Source organism: Nannospalax galili, unplaced genomic scaffold, assembly GCF_000622305.1.
Source record: "Nannospalax galili isolate Female #2095 unplaced genomic scaffold, S.galili_v1.0 scaffold318, whole genome shotgun sequence".
NCBI lineage: Eukaryota > Metazoa > Chordata > Mammalia > Rodentia > Spalacidae > Nannospalax > Nannospalax galili.
Window position 1 is genome coordinate 3,262,264 of NW_008341889.1, and position 23,731 is coordinate 3,285,994.

At 36.6% G+C, this 23,731-nt stretch overlaps 1 protein-coding gene and 1 non-coding gene across 2 annotated transcripts in view; both read left to right on the forward strand.

Moving 5' to 3' along the window:
• The window catches only part of Gabrb1 (gamma-aminobutyric acid type A receptor beta1 subunit), a 388,517-nt gene that overhangs the window by 104,319 nt on the left and 260,467 nt on the right, over positions 1-23,731 (forward strand). The gene's annotated exons all lie outside the window — the stretch shown is intronic.
• Positions 12,524-12,590, forward strand: LOC115071174. The gene has a single exon (XR_003850286.1). It is a non-coding gene; the product is annotated as a small nucleolar RNA SNORD110 (small nucleolar RNA).

Below are 23,731 nucleotides of genomic sequence, written 5' to 3' on the forward strand. Positions count from 1 at the left end.
CCCCTCCCCTCTTCACCCTCTCCTGCTCTTGTCTCTTCTGAGTATAGGCCAATTATGCATAATGTAGCCCCTGTTATACGGTGCATCACTCTCTGTCTCTGTAATGCCAGAACAACAGCGAGCATCTTTGCCAGAGCATAGGATGCAGGATAGAGTGCAAAAATACAATGAAGAAACAATTATCTGTAGCCTGTCAGCTCAGTTTTCGTATCTATTATTTTACTAACTCTGTGCAAACATGAAAAAGTACCCAAGTCCCTAGATAAGCATGACTATCAGAAGGAACTTAAAGAGTCTGTCTTCTAGTTGACAAATACAATACCCGAGAATGGGCTGATTTTTCTGGAAAAGACTTATAGCTCATAGGAGCAGAACACCACATTTGTATGTGATGTTTTCTTTTCCTTTTTCGTTTTGACTTACAGTTTAATTTGATAACCTGAAAACTGTGTCTATTTTTATGAGGTTTCACTGTTTACAAACTATTTATTTGAAGTGATTTATTAAATCATCTGTTTACTTGCTATTTAACTGCGGTGGTATTGAAGAAGAATAAAAATGAACAACTTGCATTGGACTGCTTTCATTAGGAAAGTGCCGTCTGAGTTATAGCCCTTCCTCTTTATGTACTTTTGTTTTCCTGTGGCTCTGGGATTGACTTTATGGTATATGCTAACTCTGTTTCCATGTTCTTCTGTTTATGTGAAACAAAATACAGTGACACACAGAGCACATTAGCATTCATTACTGTGAAGTCCAATATCCTTGGGCTTGTCTATAATTTATGAAAAAGTTACATCTTTTTGGGTTGTACTGCCATTGTTTAAAAGAAAATTTAAAAAAACAATTTAGAAAGGAGAGATTTCATTGTTTTGTTTTGAGTTCAAGTTACCAACCTAAGTTCATTCATTTACGTTCTCTACTGAAGAATCTATTAAAATTAACATTTTCATAATATACAATTCCATAACAATGAAGAAACACAAATGTGAAGCATTAGTAAGCTACAAGATGTCAGCACATTTCTGAAACAAAGGCAAACAGATGAATGATATTTGGGGAAGCTAGAAGACAGAGGTCACCTTCCAGAACAGATCAGCCAGCCCAAAGCAGAAGCAGCGAGTATTCCCAGGGCAAGAAAGCACCCTATCTATAATTCCTTTAGAAGTCCATTTTCCCTTTCACCCCGTCCCTTCTGTTCCTGGTGTGGCTCTCTCTACATCTCCCTCTCATCTACATCATTTTGTTCAAGTCCTTATACAGATTCCACTCTGCCAATGAAGAATCACTGAGCCACTTTAAGTACACAAGAACGGTCTCTTCCTGAAATCCATCACTCTGTATCTATTCTAACATGTTTTATTTATCTGCATAATACCTAGCGTGCTTGTGTGTGTGTGTGTGTGTGTGGTTTTTCTTTTTTTTTTTTTTGCTTTTTTCAATCTCTTTCTTGCAAAATTCCAAAGAGCATAACTTTTATATTTTGCTAGCCCCTGCATTCATAGCACATTGAGTATGTCCTGAGATACTCAAAATAATTTTCAGACTTTTAGCATACATTTGCAGATTAAGTAAAAGAAGTTGAACATGTGTATGTGAACTTTATCACATCTTTGGTTCCTTACCACAATATTTTAAACATCTTGTAGTCAGATATTTTTTCTCAATTTGGTAGAGGAAAGGGAGTACTTAAACAAAGGAATAAAGGGTGAAAAGTCAACTACAGCAACTAGTGCAGCTGTTGCTGGTTTAGGATTCTAGGGGTTCCCGATATAGTGACTTGCTTCCTCACACTTCACCCATGTGTACAAACTTCCTGTTAACTTATGTATTGTTTCATTTGTAAACATGACAACCAAGAACTGCTGTAAAATCGAAGATGAGGTATGACAAAGAGCGAGCATAGTGAACAAAAACATCTTATCCTTGAAGAAATAAACAAAATGAACATGGGAATTTTTAAACAAAAATCAAATTCATACCCTTAGAGGGGTTTGAGAAGATACTGTAGCCTCAAAAGTAGAAGATGCTGGGGCTGGAGAGATGGCTCAGCGGTTAAGAGTACTGACTCTTCTTGCAGCGGACCCGGGTTCGATTCCCAGCACCCACATGGTGACTATGAGCCATCCTTAACTGCAGTTTCAGGGGAATCCAAAGCCCTCTTCTGACCTCCTCGGCATTGCATGATATGGGTGCACTCACATACATGCAGGCATTACACTCATACACATAAAATAAAAATAATAAAATTTTTAAAAAGTAGACAAGTTGCAGAGAATCAGCAACATATATAACCTTTGATATTTACAGATAATGCTAGTTGGACTTGATAAGGAAATTTAAAACAAAGGAGAAAGAATATAAAGATTATTCTCTACAGCATTGTTGAAAGTGGACCAATTGACCAGATCCATCATTCAATTAAAAATGAAGGAAAGTATGGGTCTTTTGATTCAAAGCACTCTCTTTGTTCAATCTCTTTCTTGCAAAAGAAAGGGAGAAAAAATTAAAAGGTAGGACTCATTTATGAAATTCTCAAACATTTTTCAAATGTTTTCAAAAAGTATCATACATAAAAATATAAGTGTGAAACTACAGAAGATTAATCATAAAGATAATCTCTTAAAAGTCCTCAAAAGGGAGTAGTAAAAAATATTATAAAAAAACTAGTTACTATCAAAGAATTAAAAGCATATTAGTGTAAATTTCTAGTCTCCAAAGTACTCCCAGTAAATAAAAAAATATTAAGTCATTTAAAGACATGAAGTGACTCTGAAAATATTCTTGTAATAGACTTTTGGAAAATCACCTGAAAATCTTTAGCAGAAAAATGAGTAATTAATTTTATTGAGTTTTGGTGCATTCCATATAATACATCTTTATAAAATTTAGACCCCTTCCCATCTCCCTGTCTCCCATAGGCCAACCACATACACCAGATATCAGGTATTGTGCTATATATGTTAAGTCCTTTCTGGTCAACTATTTGTATCCAGATGTCCCTTAGCAAAAGTTCATCTACTAGAGCCCCAGTCAGCATATCTAGAGTCACTCCTTAACGGAGATCTACCCTCCCTCACCACACAATAACCATTTTCCAACAGTTCCTTGACTAGGGTTGGCACCTGCTGCCCATTTCCCTGTTCTATATTTGGTTTCTGTCTGATTGAGTCAACATGGGTCTTGTGCATGCTGTAACCATTGTTGCAAGTTCATGAGCAAGTTCCTAGAGGCCTGAAAGCTTCTGTTTCCTTATGTTCATGTACCAACCCTGATGCTTAACAATTTTTTGGCCCCTCTTCTGCAATGATCCCTGAGCCCTGGGTGAGTGAGGAGTCCTATCCAGGAACATAGACTCTTATTCTTTACAACTTGGCCAGTTGTGGCCTTCTGTGTGCATTGCACTCTGTTGTATGAGGAAGCTTTACTACTGACAGTTAAGGCATGTATTAGTAATCTCTCTACCCCCTGTTCCGCTATGTTCCATGAGTCTTAGGCATAGAAGTTCCACTATAGATGTGTTACTTAAGACTAGGTATCTCTTAAACATATATGTTCTGTGTGTGATCATTTGTGGAACTCTGTAATAGCCTCCATCTGTTGCAAAATGAAGTTTCTTTTATGAGTAGTATGCAGTATACTTGCCTGTAAAAATAAAGATCCATATTTAGCATTCAGTAAGAAATTTTATTTGTCCAAAGATATGAGAGAGACAGGGTTTTCTCTGGGATTTATTACCTCTCCAGCCATATGTATTTGGCTGTATTTATAGTGCCACCCATGAGTTCCCTCCCAATGAGAGGGATTTATGTCCAATTAGATAGCTGTTGATTTCCCCCTAGAAAAATGTGCTAGTACTGCACCAATAGAATAGTGTGCTCTGCCAGTTGGGGTAGTCCAAGGGACTCCCAACATAACATAGCTATTGCCAGGGCCTTTAATTACTTCCCAGAACTTGAAAGTGTATCCCAATTGCTCAAGACAGACATACTTTGGACACAGGACTTGAAGCAATGGAGCTGGAACTGACCTGGAAGCCTTTTCCCTGAAGACTAGCTCTCATAGTTCTAGAGGATACTATGCAAGATGTCACAGGAGAAAATCAATCAGTGTTCCAGCCTAGTTTTAAAGCTAATAACCACAATGACTGGCAGAGTTTTTTTGGTTGGTTGGTTGGTTGGTTGGTTGGTTGGTTTTTGTTTGTTTGTTTGTCTTTTTGAGACAGGGTCTCCCTGTAGCCTCAGCTGTCCTGGAACTCACTATGTAGACCAGGCTGGCCTTGAACTCACAGAGATCCACCTGCCTCTGTCTCCCAAGTGCTGGGACTACAGGTGTGCACCGCCACGCCAGGCCAGAGAAAGTTTTTAAAACAGAAAAACCCTGACATGATGTTGTATACCTAGAATCTCAGCACTCAGGTGCCAGGAGATTAGGAAGTCATGGTCACCTGGAGTGCATATCAGCCTTGTTTCAAAAAGTTGAAATGAATAGATAAAATAAAGATAATGATTTAGAATCTATAGATTAGTAAAAACACTATACAGAAATCCCACAAAGTCCTCTTTATAGTGGTCTAAAGAGGTGCAAAGCCATGTAGCATTAAACAGATGGAAGACATCCAGAAAGATACATGTGGGCAAAAAGGGAATCTTGAGAAAGAAAAAATTTGATTGAAACTAGGGAAACATTTTAAATTAGATTGAAAGCACAAAATGTAAGGAAAAAGGGAAAAATAGATAATTCGAGAAAATTATACTGAAATTCAGTATTCTTCAAAAGAAGAAAGAAATTCCAACTAATGAGTCAGAAGATACAAGACAGAATACAGTTTTTTTCTATCTTTTAAATACATACAAACTACAATTTCTCTCACCTTTTTGCTCTCTCTCTCTCTCTCTCTCTCTCTCTCTCTCACACACACACACATACACACACACACACACACACTCACTCACTCATATACCCACACATATGCACAAATACGATCTGGCAGACAACAATAGAGAAAGGCACATTGTAACATGAAATGCTTTAAATTTTAGTACATATTTGAATCATTGGTCACTGCTAGAGAGTTCACTGGGCATTCCTAGTGCCCCCTGGACCTTGCATATAGAACTGAAGGTAAGAACATGTAATCACAGTATGACACTTGACTCTGCCGAGAACACATCACAGTCTTGAGAAAACAGATGCTATTTCTTGATTTGTAAATTTTAGGCTGAGGGCCATGGACAAGGTCCAAAAGGTTTAAGAATATTTATGCAGTGTAAAGTAAATGTTTTAAAATGAACCTTGGAAAAGCATACAGATGACAGACATCAGAAGGTGGCTGGGAAGAGACAGGAGCAGAAACAAATCATGGAAATATCTTTATTTCATAAGGCAGAGTGATAAAAACATAGTATATAAAATAAGTTATAGAAATATCAGAAAAATCATAATCACAAAGATATAAATAGAGGAAAATAATGCCATAGGTATGTTGGAGGAAGGGAAAATGCATATGTTAAATATTTTACAATCACAGATGACAAGTGTCTAAGTAGAGTTTGGCTTGATAAACTAAAGAAAATAGGGATATTATTAACATCCACCAGAACTAGAATTAGTTAAAATTTGGGAAAGTACAGACCAGGGAAAGTTTTTCTTTGCTTTCCTATTTTTCACAATGGTCATAAAAATTTCCAGTAAGTTCTAAATTAAATATTTTAGAAAACAGTGACTCAGGAGATGTAAGCTGAATAAACCCTTTCCTCCTTTTCTTTTAGAAAAGCATACAGAAACCTTTTAATTGAGTACAATTCTGAGTATTTGAATTACTAAAATGAATGAGAATTCCCTTTTGTATCTAAAGAAAAGTAATATCAAATAAAAGGATGGATGCTTGTGTAACTTTAACTTTGATATAAGCTCAAACTTACAGAAACTTTATTGATAATACGAAGTTCAGTTCCTTTATGTCTTGCCTGTTGCCCCAGTCATTAGTGCTCTCCTCTTTTTTTCTGAACTATTTGAGAATATGTTGCAAATTTGCTCTTTCATCCTTAAACCTTCAACATACAGGTTGTAAAAGAAATATATCTCCAGGACAGTCAGTACAGTTATCAAAATCAGGACACAACGTGGGTGTATTGCATTTTATCAGTCCCGTAGATTACATTCAAATTTTCTTCATGTCTCAATAATGCATTTTACAGCCAGTTGTATTTTTTCTACCTCAGCATCTAATCCAGGCTCACACACCTTAGTCAGATCATATCATTTTGATCAAGAACAGCTGGTCTGTCTCCTTTTCTTCATGAATTTAACATTTTCTAATGGACCAAGAGAGCAGCTGTTTTACAGACCTCTCTCAGTGTGAGTTTATATGATGTTTCTTCATGATAAGATTTAGGTTGTGCACTTTGGGTAGGGATATCACAGAAATCATGTTTCATTTTATCCCATCAGAAAGTCCATGATGTCAGTTTGCCCTGTTACTGGTCATGTGATATTTGATCATCTGGTTAGGTTCTACACTGTAAGTTAGAATTTTTATCTCTGCACTGACTAAAGATCGCTCTTGATAATTTGTAAATATCCTGTTCGTCATCAAAATTTCATCCACTAGTTTCATCATGGAAATGTGGTATTTTGCATGGTAAGAAGTAAAAAGGAAGTTTTGAAGACTAATAATCTTTCATTTTTATTTCAGTACTTAAGAACTTTCAGTCAACAGCTCACATAGCAATGAAGGAATACTCAATGGCGGTTTTGTGTATGAATTACTATTTATAATTCTTTTTTGAGAACTGGGTCTCGTTATGCAGTTCTGATGAGGCTGGAACTCGATATGTAGATGAGGCTGGTCTTGAATTTGCTGTGACCCACCTGCTTCTGCCTCTCAAGTGTTGGGACTGAAGGTATTCACCACCATGCCTGCCTCACATTTATAATTTTTTAAGAAGTCTTTTCTGTAGGCAAACATTTAGCAATTAAAGATATTGCTGCCAAAAGGGTGCTGAATACTTATCTGTAGTTACAGATCAATGAATCACTATGAGGCTAAAATAAAGGACATAGTAAAATTTTATTTCCCCTTTGAAAATGATTGGTAGTATTCATTTTATCAATGCAAGTGTTGGGTAATTTACCCAACATGTGGTGTTACATCACATGAACTAAATAAAACCACCTGTAACTAACTTGTTTGCAGGGAAACAAAGATAAGATAAACAAATAAATACATTTATACCTCCAATTGTGAGGCTCAGGGAAAAAAAATCTTTTTAAAATGATCAAATATTAGAAACAGAAAATGGTAAATACCCCAAACAAAATAATTATAATGTATGTGTATATACAAATTGATTTTCTTCACATAAACAATTGTATTATATCCTTTAAATAAATAAATACACTATAAACTTGAAATTATTGCCAATATTAAAAAGTTCTTTATCATATTTCTCATAAATATAATTGACATTCTTGGAAAAATTAAATTTAGTCTTGAAGTAGTGAAAAAAAGAAGTTATTCGTTTTTCCAACTGTATAGCACAGTATATGAAAATGTACACAAAAGTAGAGTGCAAAAGCTTTTGACTGGACATAGAAGAAAAGGAAATAAGACTTGAATACTTCCAGATGCAGTAAAAAAAGAAACATTTTCATTTTAAAAGACTGAGGCAAGCCAGACAGGGTGGAACACACCTTTAATCTTGGGAGGCAGAGTCAGGTGGATCTCTATGAGACTGAGGTCAGCCTGGTTTAAATGGTGAGTTCCAGGCCAGCTGGGGATACAGGGAGACTCAATCTCAAAAGAAAAAAGAAAAAAAAAAAAAACTACAAAAAACAAAAAACGTTTATAAACCTTGATGGTGAGACAGCAATTTTGTGGGAAGTATGGTGTTCCTCTTACTAGCACATCCTTCAGGAATAGGAAGTACAGGTATGTCACTTAGGCTACCACCATTCATGGTGATGCCCTAATGGCTCCCCAAGAAGGTAGAGACAAAGGGAGAGCTCAGGGACAGAAATTCCACATTGGGAACAACTTAGACTGAGGCAAAAGAAGAGAAGATACTGGAGAGATTTAAATGGTTGGGAATTCGTTATTAAATCTTATGTCAACAAAATTCCAGTGTTTCTCCCATCCTAAAATCTCCCCAACCCATTTTCCAGCTCTATCTGCTTATTCCAGAGTTTAAGCCTCCATTAGTCTTTCCATCAGCCCATGGGTAGTTTCTTTGCCGGTAGCTTCTATGACTTTTGTCCTCAATCCACTTTCTGCACTGCACTCCTCTCGAGTCATCTTTACAGCCTTCATCTGTCTGAAGTAGTTCCCCAGTTAAAATTATTTAGTGGTTTCCTCATGCTTTTACATTAAAATCAAAATTATATAATCATAGTTTCTAATAAATCCCTAATTCCTATATATTCTTCAGTATGTGAGAACTTCTAAAATGCTAAATTCTTTGTGTGGAATCATTCTTGTCTAGATCATTGCTGCTCATCCTTTAAAAAAAATTCCGTGAAAATCTGCTTCTCTGAAATCTTCCTTTCCCTGTAGTAGAGTCCTTCCTGCCTGCTTATGCAACCTTTATGGGCTTTCGACTGTCACATTAAGATTACTCGGGGTGACATGAAGTAGCCTGAGAAATAACAGTGCTCAGGAAACACTAGTGAATGAAAAAGGAAAAGATGGTTGAAAATTACTCCAATGGACTAAAAAGTAAGGTATCTGTGCTACTGAGGCAAAAAGAAAGGACTACAATGACTTTATAGACATACACAGGTGCCAAGGATCCAAGTGCAACCAATTATGACTAGTAATAATCAGATACGTACAGATTAGAGATGCATGCGCCAGCATCTCAGTGTTAGTAGAAAAAACAATGAGTCTCTCTGCAAGGAACAATATATTCTAAAATGAAATGGAGATCTTTTTCAAAGGTTAAAAACTCATTCAATTTTATGTCTTACAGGGCTTATACTGAGTTCATTATTGTATAACTGTATTAATTCAACTGTGAACCTAGAAACTTACAGCTACTTGTGAAAGAAATGTACTCTTGCTCTGGAGTGTATTACTGAATATGTTAAAGCTGGAATGAAATGCTTCTTCTAATCATGTAGTTATTAAAAAATAAAAAATAATAAAAAATAAAACAACTCAAAACAATTGCTGACATTTCTAGAAGCTTAAGAAAAACCATAATAATCAAACTGATATGAAATAGTTTATGGATACTGCTAGATGACACATTCTAGACATGATAGGAAAGCTGCACCCATGAAATATCCATAATATGGTTGCCTAACAAGACCTCCATAATGAGAAAACCAGTTGATGTGCCATTGTGGAAGGGGAAATGTCACAGGTCCACTACTAGATGAAGAGCTATAGGCAACCAATAAATCAACACTAAGGGACAATCAGTTTTCTCTGGGAACAATCCTTTGAATAGGTTTTTTTAATCCCAAGTGTTCAGCCCTAACCATATGTACACACAAGCACCACTAAATGGATTCAGGACATTTTATATATACATTGTAGTGTGTGTGTGTGTGTGTGTGTGTGTGTGTGTGTGTGTGTGTAACAATAATAATCAGAAAAGAGTACAAGAAATTGAAAGAGAGTAGGGGGAGCATGGGGGGAGTTGGAGGGATGAGTGGGGGGGGAATGATGCAAGTAAAGTACTCAAGCATGAAATTCTCAAAAGAGTAGGTTTAATCCACTCTAATGATAAGCCTTTCTCACAAAATCTTGCTGCTTATTCTATAGCTCTATTGTTCTTTCAATAGTATAATAGCCTTTAAGTACTGGTATAATAGCTATATGGATAGCCACAGACCTAGATATGAGTGCTTTTTTTCCACACTAAAAAAAGAGCTGTATTGCATATTTATCTTTATTTTTTTTACAAGATTTTACTTTTAATTACATGCATACATGTGTATCTGTGTATGGGTTTGTGCACCTGAGTGCAGATGGATGCAGAGGCCAGAAAAGGGCATCAGATATCCTGAAGGTAGAAATATTGGTCGCTGTTCACCACCTGATGTGAGTGCTGGGAACCAAACTTGGGTTCTTTGCAATAGCAGTGTGTTCTTAATCACTGAATCATCTCTCCAGCACCCATATATTTATCTTTAATTTTATTGTACAATTAGAAACAACAAAATATCAGTGTTTACATAAGCTTGCTAAGAACAGCATTATTATAGAAAAGGTTATAACACAGAGGAACAAGTTTTCAACCAAGTATTTCTCCAAAAACCAAGCTCCTGAAAAGAAGTAACCTAAAATTATGATACATAGGAAAACTTGGAGTGTAGAACTGTCTTTGCCGATAAGAAAATGTGGGAAGAGGGACATAAGAGGATTATTTGACCCAGAATGATGACACATAGTCAAATCCTACATAAGAGGAACCATTCCAAACTGCTTTTTAAAATGACGAGGGAATGGGTGGTTTGGGGTGAGGATCCGAAGTGCAGTATGGAAGCGTGTGTTAGCCTGGGTTCAGAGCTAGGAGAGAAGAAGGAAAAGAAGGATCTGGATGATTAGAAGAAGCCATCTGCTTGCCCATGGGAAGCTCAGGCTGGGTTTCTGGCTTAGTGCTTTGTAGGCTGATCTGACCATTTAAAGGACTGCAGGTAAGTCAGACAGGCAAAAATAGAAATTTAGAAATATTAGTTTTTACCAATTGGAATGGAATACCATATATTACTGGTCAGCAGTTTGTCTGTGTCATTGATACAGATGCCTATGTCCTATTGAGATACTTAAAGAAGGAACCAGAGGTTGGAAACACACATGAGGATGACTTCCTTTCTAGTTTGAAATGCTTGTTACTGTTCTACATACTACACAAAAATCCATTGCTGGTAAGGAAGAACCACAACATTTTTATCCCAATTATAAAAATATAAGCTAATGTGAACTCTGACATTCACCAAATGATTATTAATTATTCTTTTTAATGTATATTTTTATTGAGTTTTTGTGAATTTCATATGATAGCTCTTAATCAGTTTAGATCCCATCTCCCATCCACACCCTGAATATCCAACCCCCTGACTGGATTTCCTGCATTCTGTCATGTATGTTAAGGCTTATCTGGTCAAGCATTTGTACCCAGATGTCCCTTAGTACAAGTTCATCCACTAGAGCCTAGTCAGTCTATCTAGAATCACTCCCTTAATTCTTGCTTAATGATAAAATTTTTTTAAAATATTTTATTTATTATTTTATGTGTATGAGTGTTATGCCTGCATGTAAGTAAGTGCACCCATGTCATACAATGCCCACGAGGGACAAAAAAGGCTGTAGGATCCCAGGAACTGGAGTTATGGACAGTTGTTAGCCGCCATGTGGATGCTGAGATTCGAACCCCAGTCTTCTGCAAGAACAGTCAGTGTTCTTAACCGCTGAGCCATCTCTCCAGCCCCTAATGATGAAATTTTAAAGCATTTGGTTACTTAAAAAATTTGCTTACAACTCCTACTGCAATTTGAATCTTATGGTAATAAGTAAAACCAATAAAATTAGATTAAACTTCAGGGTAGTTAAAGCTACAATCAATTCATTTTGATCCAATGTACAAAATAATATTGCTCAGTATTTATAGATATAGACAGTATCCATGAATACTCAAACCATTATAATTAAGTTCATCACTTTCATAGTACTTTCTACAGTGGTCATAAAGAAGCATCAGCTCTCTATATAAAGTACTCAATGACTGGTATTTCTAAGTTATGGAAAAATTATGGTTGACAACACAGATTGTACTATTACTTATGACTCAATTATTTCCTCAGTTAATGAAGAAGTCTTCAATTCTACTTTTTAAAAAATATTTTATTTATTATTTTTATTTTATGTGTATGAATGTATTGTCTGCATGTATGTGAGTGCACCCCTGTCATGCAATGCCATGGAGGTTAGAAGAGGGCTGTGGATTCCCCTGGAACTGGAGTTAAGGATGGCTCGTAGCCTCCATATGGGTGCTGGGAATCAAACCCGGGTCCTCTGCAAGAACAGTCAGTGCTCTTAACCACTGAGCCATCTCTCCAGCCCCCCAATTCTACTTTCTTTGAAACCAAATAAAATAAGAAAAATTACCTTCAGGATTCCTGTGACACACAAAAGCAAAATGCCCTTAAGGAGAAACATAAATTCTGTGAGCATTGTGACATATGATAGATGTTATAATTTTACAATATTAAAAAAATGTCTGATTTTTTTCCTACATTCTCTCTCACATCAGACTGGAGGCCTAAGAAGGAAATGTAATTGAGGAAAACAAGTTCTGTTGGAGCTCCCAAACTTTCTGATTAAGAACAAAATTTTCTGATGGCTTTTTGCCATTGCTATGAAAATGAATGGAAATGCCTCACACATAAGTTAACTAGTACATGATGGGAAAAAGTCTTGAAAGAGCTTTTAGACTCTTTTTGTATATAGAAAGAAGGTCAAATGTGTCTAAACAATGGTTACATTTGTCTGGTATGGGTTGAAAATACCACCTTGTTGCAATGATTTGTGAATCTGTCAGTCCCCTGAGTATGATCACTGATGTTTCCATATCTCTGAGCAATGCAAAAAAAAAAAAAAAAAAAAAAAAAAAAAACCACCTTGGCAGTGAGTGAGATCCAAAACAAAATGGGTTATCATCTCCCCTAAACTCAGTTACATAGTTCTGACACTGCACTGCACATTCCCCATTACTTCTTGTTTTCTTAACTCTTATGAAGAAAAAGTACCTCTTCTGGTTCTTCTACACAGCCACTATTGTTCTCCAGTTGCCAAAGCCTTGATTCTCTTTCAAAAGTGACTATAAAGATTGTAGGTTTGCTGTTGAATTAATACAGTTATACAATATTCTCAGTATAAGCCCTGTAAGACATAAAATTGAATGAATTTTTTATCACTATTCAGAAAATATCTTTGATTTCAAATGTAGAAGGAACTTTAGATTATAAAGAAAGGCATATTTCCTCTGTGACCATGGAGACACACACAATATTCAGAGCATTTAACAAATCCAAACTTTCAAACCATTTTACAGATGCTTAAATAGCCCTAATATGCCTTCAATAATTATTTACAATGCTCAAAAGTGTTTGTGATAAAAATGCTTTATGATTAGAATTTACCTGTAAGTGTCCTGGAATAGAAGGGTAAAATACATTTAAGAGTTAATACAGCATAGATACCAATCAAAGTGAATAAACTAGCTTTAAAAAATGAAAATCTGATATTATTATGCGTGTGCACTCAGCTGAATTCTAGCCCTGTACAGGAGCACTAGTCATGCTCTGCACTAAAGTGGATCTTCAGGTATGGGAAGGCCTTGGTGCTAGACCCCACCAGAACACCTCCATCTCTGCTCCATGCCTAACCACCTGCTTCATTCATAACTCTCTCTCTAAAGATGGCTCTGCTTCTCACTCTGTACAACAAGTACAAAATGACCATGCCCATGTTCTCTTGTTAAAATTTCTCCAGAACTGTAATTTTTATTGAAATGAATAATTTTTTCTTGAATTTTTTTGTTGTTGAAATAAAGAATTGAAAACAAATTTCTGAGAGGACGTAACTAGTTGCCATAGCTTAGGTATGATTTTTTTTCCTAGTCTTTAGGACTATGTCTAAAGGTACTGGGTCATTCGTACTTGACAAATATGGTTTCTGGGGACATAAATGGCCGTTATGCATATCATATTTGAGGTCCTATAAAATTCATTTTTGGACATAGTTTTATTTTCTAATTTCATTCTTATATTCTTGTTAAATACATTTAAACTTCCAAGAAAGACCTAAGTTAAGATAAGATTAGGGCAAAGGAGAAAACGAATAGAAATACTGAAAATTTTATTCTGACTGTTAGTGCACGAGAACCAGAGAGAACGCACAGGAAAAAAACACAGTCCTTTCACTAAGTAACAAATATGATTTCACAGCTACAATGTTCAAGATAGGGGAAAGAAATGAGAAATGAGGCTGAGCATATAAATAGATCATTAATAGTCTGAAAAATCTTGTCAACAAATTAGGATTTAATTCTGAGAGCAATAGGGGGCATTTAAGAAGAGTAGGGACATGATCAGATCCCATTTTATAACATTGTTCTGACCATAATGTGACAAATGAGTTTGGAGGGGTAAAGGAATCGAACAAGGCAAGAACAGCGACTAGATACAAATCCAGAGGACAATAATGCAGAAGATCGTGCCCAGACTAAGCAGATCAGTAGGAGAAAGGGGATTGCACTTGGAGTGTATTTACAAGTTAAAAGTCAAGGAACTTGGTTATTGTCAGGGAACATGGGTGAAAAAAAAAAAGATAAAAATCAAAGGTGAACATGATATTCCTGGAATGTGAAAATGCCTAAATGCCAATTGGATCAGTGCTTTTCAGTTCTGTTTCTAGCATTTATTTATGCATTGGCTGGATATATTTCTTCATTATCAATTTTCTTCCATGGACATTCTGTCCAAACTCATATCTACTTGGTCCTCATGGTAGGTATTTACTTGACCTTCTTGCCAGAAGCTTGAATTACAGATTACAGATTATTTTCAATATAAGCAAATAACAATTTGCTGTAAACTACATTCAGAAGATCACGAATCCTTTTACTCTGATCTGACTTTTCTGTAATATTATGGAATAAGAGCAGCAAGTGAGAATGCATCCATCCACTGAGCGGTCGGCATGCCACACCAGGAAACTAGGAAGACGGCAGCAGAAAGAAAAGTCCCACTTCCCTCACAGTGTTGCTTGTCAGTCTAATGAGGAATTCCCTTTCAGCAATACTAACTATAGACATGTGGTATGGCGTGTAGTATGTGTCTTCACTGGTGGCTCTCGTTTTCTTAGCCTTATTATTTTCTTCTCCTTTTAGGAAGTCCTGTCTTAAATGTCAAAGGGTTCTGCTGACTGCTTTGTCTTTACAGAAACATACATAGATATAAACTCTTTCAGAGAAATATTTTAGAGTAAGTCAAAGGGCTAAAAAGACTAAATGCATTCATTTCTAGGTGTGACTTCCCCTAGAATTCTAGATGAAGTGTAGCTACTGCTTCGAACGAGAACGGAGAAAGCATTTTGGAGGAGCTTGTCACGTTTGACTCCACAATACTGCTGGGTCAGATTAACCTTGAAACTTCTATTTGCATGTTGAAACAAATTAACACTGTAATTCAATCAGCAAGTTTAAAAAGTACTGCTTAGATATCAGCTGAGTGATTAATCATAACAATGGCATTGATAGGAAGAGCATATCTGCTCAAATCTGTAACACATGGTAAGCCTCTATTTTGTTCCTTGGGTTTACCAAGATTATTCTATTTTTAGGTCTCCAAAGTAGCTCTTGTTACTCTCTGAGTCTTCCTCAAAATAGAATATTTTTTGTCTTAGTCATTGTTGCATCCTGAGCACCTAAAACTAATCTTTCTGCATGATATATACTGGGTCGTATGGCAGATTCTCTTTCAGTTTTTTGAGGCTTCTCCACACTGATTTTCACAGTGGCTGTATCAGTTTGTAACCAGCAGGGAATGAGGGCTCCATTTCCCCACATCTTTACCAGCATTTGTGGTCATTTGTCTTCTTGATCTTAGCCATTCTGACTGGGGTAACATGAAACTTTAATGCAGTTTTAATTTGCATTTCCCTAATTGCTAAAGATATTGAACACTTTTAAAGAAACATCTTAGCCATATTTATTTCTTCTTTAGAGAACTCTATTTGATCCATAGCCTATTCTTTAAAAAAATTTTATTATTTTTATTTTGTGTGTATGCATGTAGTGATTGCATGTATATAAGTGCACGCATGTCATGCAATATATATGGAAGTTAGAAGAAGGCATCGAATTCCCCTGGAACTGGAGTTAAGGACTGTTGCTAGCCATCATGTGGGTGGTGGCAATCAAACTCAGGCCCTCTGCAAGAGCAGCCAGTGCTCTTAACTGCTGAGCCATCTCTCCAGTCCTCCATAGCCATTTTTTTTTTAAACTGGGTCATTTATTTCTTTGATTATTTGTTTTATGAGTTCTTTGTATATTCTGGATATTAATCATCTGCTTGATTCTTTGTTTTACGAGTTCTTCGTATATTCTGGATATTAATCCTCCACCAGATGTACAGCTGGCAAAGATTCTCTCCCACTCTGGCAGCTTCCTCTTCACTCAGTTGTTTCCTTTGCTGTACAGAAGCTGACTTTGTCGAATGCTAATGTGCATTACAGAAAGTGATGAAAGTTTCTGGTCCAAGACTGAGTTGTTTTTCATTGAAACTTTATGGTTCCAACTGGTTTTAATCCCTATAATCAACAATACTATATGATGTGCTTAAAATTATAGATGGGCAGAACAATCTCTCATGATGTGTTCCTAGCATAAAAAGAAAATAAAGAAAAAACAAAGGGACAAGGGATACTTTTATAGAATAAGGACACATCTATTAACAGCCGTTGTAGTGATGACTTCACAGGTCTGTGTGCATGCTCATCAAATTGTGTACTTCGAACGTATACATTTTAAACATGTATTTTAATACATACCAGTTATACCTCAGCAAAACTGCTTAAATGTGTCTTGTCCGTTAATAATGCGCAGGAAATGCTAATTTCATTCTTCTGCACTTTGTAAGCCCTGTAGGCAAGGGCTGTAAGTTACTACACGGTTTCCTTTTGGCTATCAACTGGGACTCTGAGAGTATGTTATGGCTACTTCTTTTGTCAAAATTTTCTTATTATTTCCTCATAGTAAAATTCATCAAGTAATATATTTGTACAAAGAAATATAATAGAAGGCTCTTAAAATTAAGACTAGCCTTTGGTTTTTACACTTTAACATCAATATTCATTGTTTCATATCTAGACAGAATTACAAACAAAAGGAATTTCCCATAGCGCCTTGGTATTATTGAATGGATAAACTAAATGCATCAGGAGTGTGTCTTAAGGAATCACATCATTGTGTCTTCTATCACAATGTATTTCAAATGCATTAGCCATGAAATGCCACAGATGCTTGCCCCATGTTCTTAATTTGAAAATGTCAGGAATCTCACAAGCAAATTAACTTCATTAATGGATTAAAGACTTTAATACATTGAACATAACATAGAATCTTTAGACATGTTAAATTTGCAAAATGCATGTTTAAATGCCAAACATAAGCTTTGTGAAAGGGGGGCTCACAGCTTCAGAGCTTGAAAAAGATAACACTGGTCTCTATATTCTATACTGCTCTTCAGAAAAATCATAGTACTTTCATATAGAAAACATACAACACTGTTTGTTTTATTTATCTATATAAATACCCAAGGTTAATATCCTCTCTGATATGATGAAAAGCACAAATATTACCTTTTGAGAATGTAGAGAACAAAGAGGCAGCAATATATAACTAGGTAGATGCTCTTCAGTATTCCATGGTTGACATCCAGGTATAAGACTAGCATAGAAGTAGGAAGTAACTCTTTCTAGCATGCCAGTGCTAAAGGAACGCCCATCATAGAGTAACCAGGTAAGAGAGAGATTAATCAGTGACTGCCTTATATGAGTTTTAAATAATAGATGTGCTTACATCAGAAATATGGAGATATTAAGGAAAATGGATTCATATCATGCTTGTTGACAGTATGCACAGAATGAAAGAATTGGAAACAACAGTGGAATTTATAAAGTTCAGTCATCCTCTTGTATTAGTCAACTTTGTATAGTAATTTTAATACGAAAAATGTATCTGATGCAATTAACTTTAGAAAGGTGAAGACGTGGGGCTCAGCAGTTAAGATCACTGGCTGTTCTTGCAGAAGACCCGGATTCGAATCCCAGCACCCATATGGCAGCTAACAACTAACTGTAACTCCAGTTCCAGGGGATCCGATACCCTCTTCTGACCTCAGTGGGCATTGCACGACATGGGTGCACCTGCATCCATGCAGAAAATACACTCATACACATAAAACAAAAATAATAAATAAAATATTTTTTAAAAAGGCTGGGCATGGTGGTGCATGCCTTTAATCCCAGCACTTGGGAGGCAGAGGCAGGTGGATCTCTGTGAGTTCAAGGCCAGCCTGGTCTACATAGTGAGTTCCAGGACAGCTGGGGCTACAGGGAGACCCTGCTTCAAAAAGACCAAAAAAAAAAAGAGGAAAGCATCATTCAATTCATAGTTCTGGAGATCCTAAACCAGAACATCATAGGTCAGGCTGGGTAAGGGCACCTAAGTATATGATTTTGTCATACAGATGGTGTGGAAGTGGAAGAGAGCAAAATGTTCCATCTTCAACCAAAGAAGAATCAAAGAAGAGTGAAGGAACATGGGGTTTCAAGGTCTTTTTCAAGCTCATGATGCTGGCTAATTACCTAAGGAGCTCTCACTGGGCCTCACCACTTAAATCCAAAGCACCTCCCAATACCACCACTGAAGATCAAGCCTCTACATATAGATCTTTGGCCGGGGCTACCTTTAATATGCACATTCAGCAGCAGCTCTGCAAATCCCCAGGCACCAAAACAATTCTAATGTATTCATCCTCATTTGCTTGGTTAGTCAAGAGGCTCTAAAAGCATTTCCAGCCCCTTTGCTAGCAGCTCTAGCTAGTTGTCTCAGGGGGGCTGGGGAGTGGGAAGCTATCTATGTATTATCTCCTCTCTGTGTGTCTTCCTGCTTCACACCCATAACTATGCAACTTTTTATGTGTCTGGCTTTCCAACTCTAGGGTCCGTATCTAATACATAGCATATATAATGAACCGAGTAAACTCTTTTTATGACCAATCTGTAGACCTCTGAGTCTTTCTAAAACACATAGGTTCTTTCTCTGCAGAGAGAAAGTTATTTGACCCAACTAGGTTCAAATATGTATGTATATGAATTGGTTTTTATTAACCTATAGCAACTTTAGTCTGTTTCAACTACTGTATACCAACTATAAGGGAAAAGTCTGATGATTTGTGAGAATAATTAAAATAAAGTGACCACTTGCATTTATCCCTGAGTTATAGTTACCATAGGAATAGTTGTTATTTGCTTAACACATACCTGTGTAACAAATGCTATGACACCTTACATGGTACATTATTTCAGTTGATTCTAATTAATAGATGAGGAAACTAGACCTCAGAAAGTCTAAGTAGCTTGGTCACATAACTACCAAGACAAATCTTGGCTTACACTCCGATGTATTGAACTACAGATCATAAACTCAAAGTTATAACTGCTATAGTTTCAAAAGGTGAAATACAACAATGTATTTTAGGGAAACCATCATAGGTAACAGAATTAGTTTAATCATATAAACTGTATTGAAAGATGGGCAAGTTAAAGCTACTTACATGATGTTACTTAATCTAGTTACTTGTAAGCATCTAGTCACAAGATTTCTGCTTGTTCACATGGAGACTATGTGGTGGGCATTGGGGCTACATAGAAAAGAATAAGACAGGAAGCACATCCTTGAGAACACAGAGTGGGAAGGTAAATGAACAGCTAAGTCATGGTCATGTATATTATGCAGGATGATTAAGTGCATAGAAGAGATAGTGGCAAAACTACAAGGAACAAATTAACGGGGCAATTAAGTTGGTTTGGAATGACAATTGGCATTAAATAAACAAGAATCTTCTTGGATCTTGTAGGTAAGCAGGATTTTGACTTTCAACATTAAAAAAAAAAAAAAATGCATCTAACCAAAAAGAAACACATGGGTAAATTCTGGAAGTAAAAGAGCTACTAAGTATCTTTTAATGTCTGTTCTGTGAAGAGCTAGACAGGAAGACAAAGGGGAAAGGTGTTAGAAAATTAAGTTGAGCCAGATGATTAAAAATCTTCCTTGCAAACAAGTCTGGACTCCTCTTTTTAGATATATGTCAGCTACAAGCAATTTCATTCTGCCAAGCAGATCTTCCCTGAAATGAAAATCAGGAAACAGCACAAATGTTTCCCATAGTTACCCTGAACTAAGCTACAGCAGTTTGCACTTAGGAACAGTTCTAGTGCGGCAAGCCCACAAGTATTTTCAATTCTTTCCTGAAACGCAAGCCTCATGATCTGTGTCCAGAGTTTCCTTCTCAAAAATTCAAATATAAGGGTACCAACTGCATGCATTAATGTGCAAACTTGCATCCAAAAAAGAGAGATGAAGAGAGAGGCTAGAGGATAGAGTTGATAGAGAGGTGAGAGGACAAGGCAGAGTCTATATAATAAGAAAGGATAGAGGTAGATAAGATGGATACATAAGAGAGCAGAAGGGGAGAGGGACTGTCTTGTGAATACAGGACAGATTCTTATGGACTTATTCATCTTGTAGAAGATGCAAGGAAGCTGGGCCTGGTGGCAAACACCTTTAATCCCAGTGCTTGGGAGGCAGAAGCAAGCAGATTTCTGTGAGTTCAAGGCCAGCCTGGCTATGAAGTGAGTTCCAGGCCAGCTGGGGCTACAAAATAAAACAGAAGATACAAGGAAAACATTACATGTCTATTTATAGATCTTTTAAAATGAATTCTTGTCAGGTAATCTTGCAAAATCAGGAAATGAATGTATAACATAATGAATATTTAAATGCGATGTGAACTTCAGCTACTCCTGAAACTAAGGTAATTCAGTAGCAACATTAGAAGGGACCTCACTCCAAAGAGAAGAGGATTGTTACCATGGCAACTCCCAGGCTGACTCATTCATAGATAACTCTTTAAACTTGTGACATGAGAGAAATTGCTTGAGGATTTTTAACACTGTACCAAAATACACACAGCTCTTTGTGGATGAACAAAATATATCAGCACAGCCTCCTTTCCCTCCCTAAGGATCTCTGTGCTATTTCCAAACAGGACACCTCTTGTCCCTCAGTCTTTCCCACCTTCAGGATGGGGGAAATGGCCAAGGAGAGGCATAGGAGACTGGAGGGAACACAAGCTGTTTGCACAAGTGAAATTCTGTATATGCTTGCAGATAGTACGTCAGAAGCAACATTGATGCAATCTCTTGATATCACTCAGTTTTTAGCTAGATTAAATTTCCAGAATGTTCCATAATTCAATATTTTGACAACAAATATATGAAAAAGAAATAAGTTGGAGAGAAAGGAACACATAAAGCACTCAACAGTAAATATAGCAAACATCTCTCCTTTTTTCCCCCTTTCTCCTCATTTTTTCTTATTGGTTTCCATGAAAAAAAATGTATTTTTATAGAGCAATAGTGGGAGAAGTTTCCAGACTTAGGTTCTTTTTATTGCAATGGAAAGAGAATGTAAGAAGAGACTGATAAACTGAGGAATGGTGTTACAAGGAGACAGGAACAGATTCCAATGTCTGAGGAAAGCATAAACACTCCTCATTTGGGAGTTTGAATAACCCTCCGGAATGTCTAGACCACCACTGCTCATACTATATGAGAACTAATGGCTTAATAATCTCCTGGAGAATATCTACCAAAAAATGCAAATCTTAGGACAGCATGCCCTCTGAATCAGGTGTAGTAGTCCAAGTCATCCTGGGTGTAATTATATATTTTGAGTGGAGAGCTGTAGATCTAGGTCAGTCTAATCATTTACCCAGCAGAAGAGTTCCCTCTGTGGGAATTTGACTGCCAAAGAAAGACATAAACCCTTCATCTAGATCCTTGGGGTTCATTCTCAGCAAATCAAGTGTACCACATAACTTTTTATAAAGATGATATTTTTAGAAAACATTTAAAATAATGTAAAGCTTAGGATGTAACTAAAGTCATGTTTATAAAACATTTCTGAAATGAATGTGCTTGAGTGTGGCTTCCTAATTTAATTAAGAACTTGATTTACTGAATGATCAAATATTTGGGGCAATTTCTGTTTTCTGGGTCATTTTTATTACTGATGCTTAACTTTGAAATATGTATCTCCCTGTGGGTAAATAAGGGGCATTGAAAATCCATAAAATAAGGTGGATCGAAGGTGAGTGTGGCTTGTCATTTCTATCTCAGTCTTTACCCCTTATATCCCTGCTTCTGTTACTCCAAATTAATATCCAACCCCCAAACATCAACCTGTGCTACATTCTGACCCTCCTCTTGTGGTGACTGTCTTTTCTTCAGTCCCTCATATCCATAACAACTGAATGTGGTCCATCTTAAGTTGACCTAATATTTTTACCCCTACTCCTTCTGCCTTCATTTAGGCTATATCAGTGTCATGTCTATCACAAAATGCAACTATTTCTTAATTGACCTGCCTGTCTCTGAATTTACCCTAATCCAATCCAGTACTGATCAGCTCAACAAATAGTCACTGGGCATCCTCTAGATGGTAGGTGCTGTCCCATCACTGAGAACATCATAAATATGCTGTGATGGATGGAACTCAGAGCCTAGTGGAGAAAACACTAAAGCACCCAGCACTTTCCTTGTAAGTGATAATGGCAATGATGAAAGAGTCCTATACAGGGGCGTAGTCAATTTGATTTTCATGCATTGGGGATCTGTAGAAGATTTAACCTTGAAATTAATATGATTGTGTTTTACAATTTAAAAACCAAAAGCCTTTTTTATCTGTCATACAGTAGGTGGATGAGGGATAAACAAAGTAGAAAGAGAAGTCTAGTTAGCAGCCTATATCAGAAAGTCTTGTGAGTCATGGTAGGATCAAACTGGATAGAAACAACTGTGCAAAGAATAGTGAAATTAAAATATCAGGTTTTGCTGATTTGTTTAACAGTCAAGAAAGACTCTTAATTTGGAGTTTGGATGATTGTGCCATTCCATGACAGTTGGGGTAGATATGGAGGACCAGGTTTATGGGCGAGTGGGTATAGTTTTGACTGGGGTGATGGGTCACACACTCCTTTATCTAAGATTCTATCAGCTCAGTGCTAGCCCTTCCCTTAATCAATTTATGCTCATCTATTCTCCTATGGTCTTATGCACATGGAATCTAAATTAAGAGATTCTTGCTTCTAGTTTCTTTTGATTTTTGCCTGTTATGTATCATTTGGAGATTATTTTCCAGCATGGAAAATACAGTTGCTAGCATAACTAATGATTAATAAGGCTTTTACTTGGAAGGGGTAGATACTTTGACAGGCTTTTCAGTGTAAAATCCATTGTACCAAAAGAAAATTACTCTACTCCCAGCACTCCTTCAGGGTTATTATGGAACAAAAATGTTGGCATTTTCTCAGTTATTATCTGATGAACCATCCAGGGCAGTAAAGACCAATGGATTGCGCTTAGCAGTCCATGGAGATGGATGTCAACACTACACAGACAAGAGGATGTCAGTGACATTCATTACATACCGGTTGAAGAAGGGGTATTCATGGTTAAACATCAGAGAGGACTAAAAAGTCCTTAGGTTAATGACTAATTGGCATCCATTAAAAGGCAAGACAGAAGTCAGCGCTAGGCAAGAGATAAAAGGCATGTTCTAGAGAAAAGCCTTTGTGCTGTGGTTTATACTTAAGCATTTGTGATTAGATATAGTGGAAATAGCTAGGACTTCAGAGTTAGATACACCTGCATTCAAATTATAGCTCTGGCATTTTGAGAAGAGCCACTGTGGAAACCTCTTAAATGCAGCTTCATCTATAAAAGAGATAATTCTTACTGCATTGGTTAGTTTTGAATTTTAAATATATAGCATATGAAAACCATCTAGTAAGGTGCCGAACATGTAGTTAAATATACTTTAAAACCCAGGTCTCTTATGTAGTTGGCAAAATAGACAACTTAGAGAATGAAATA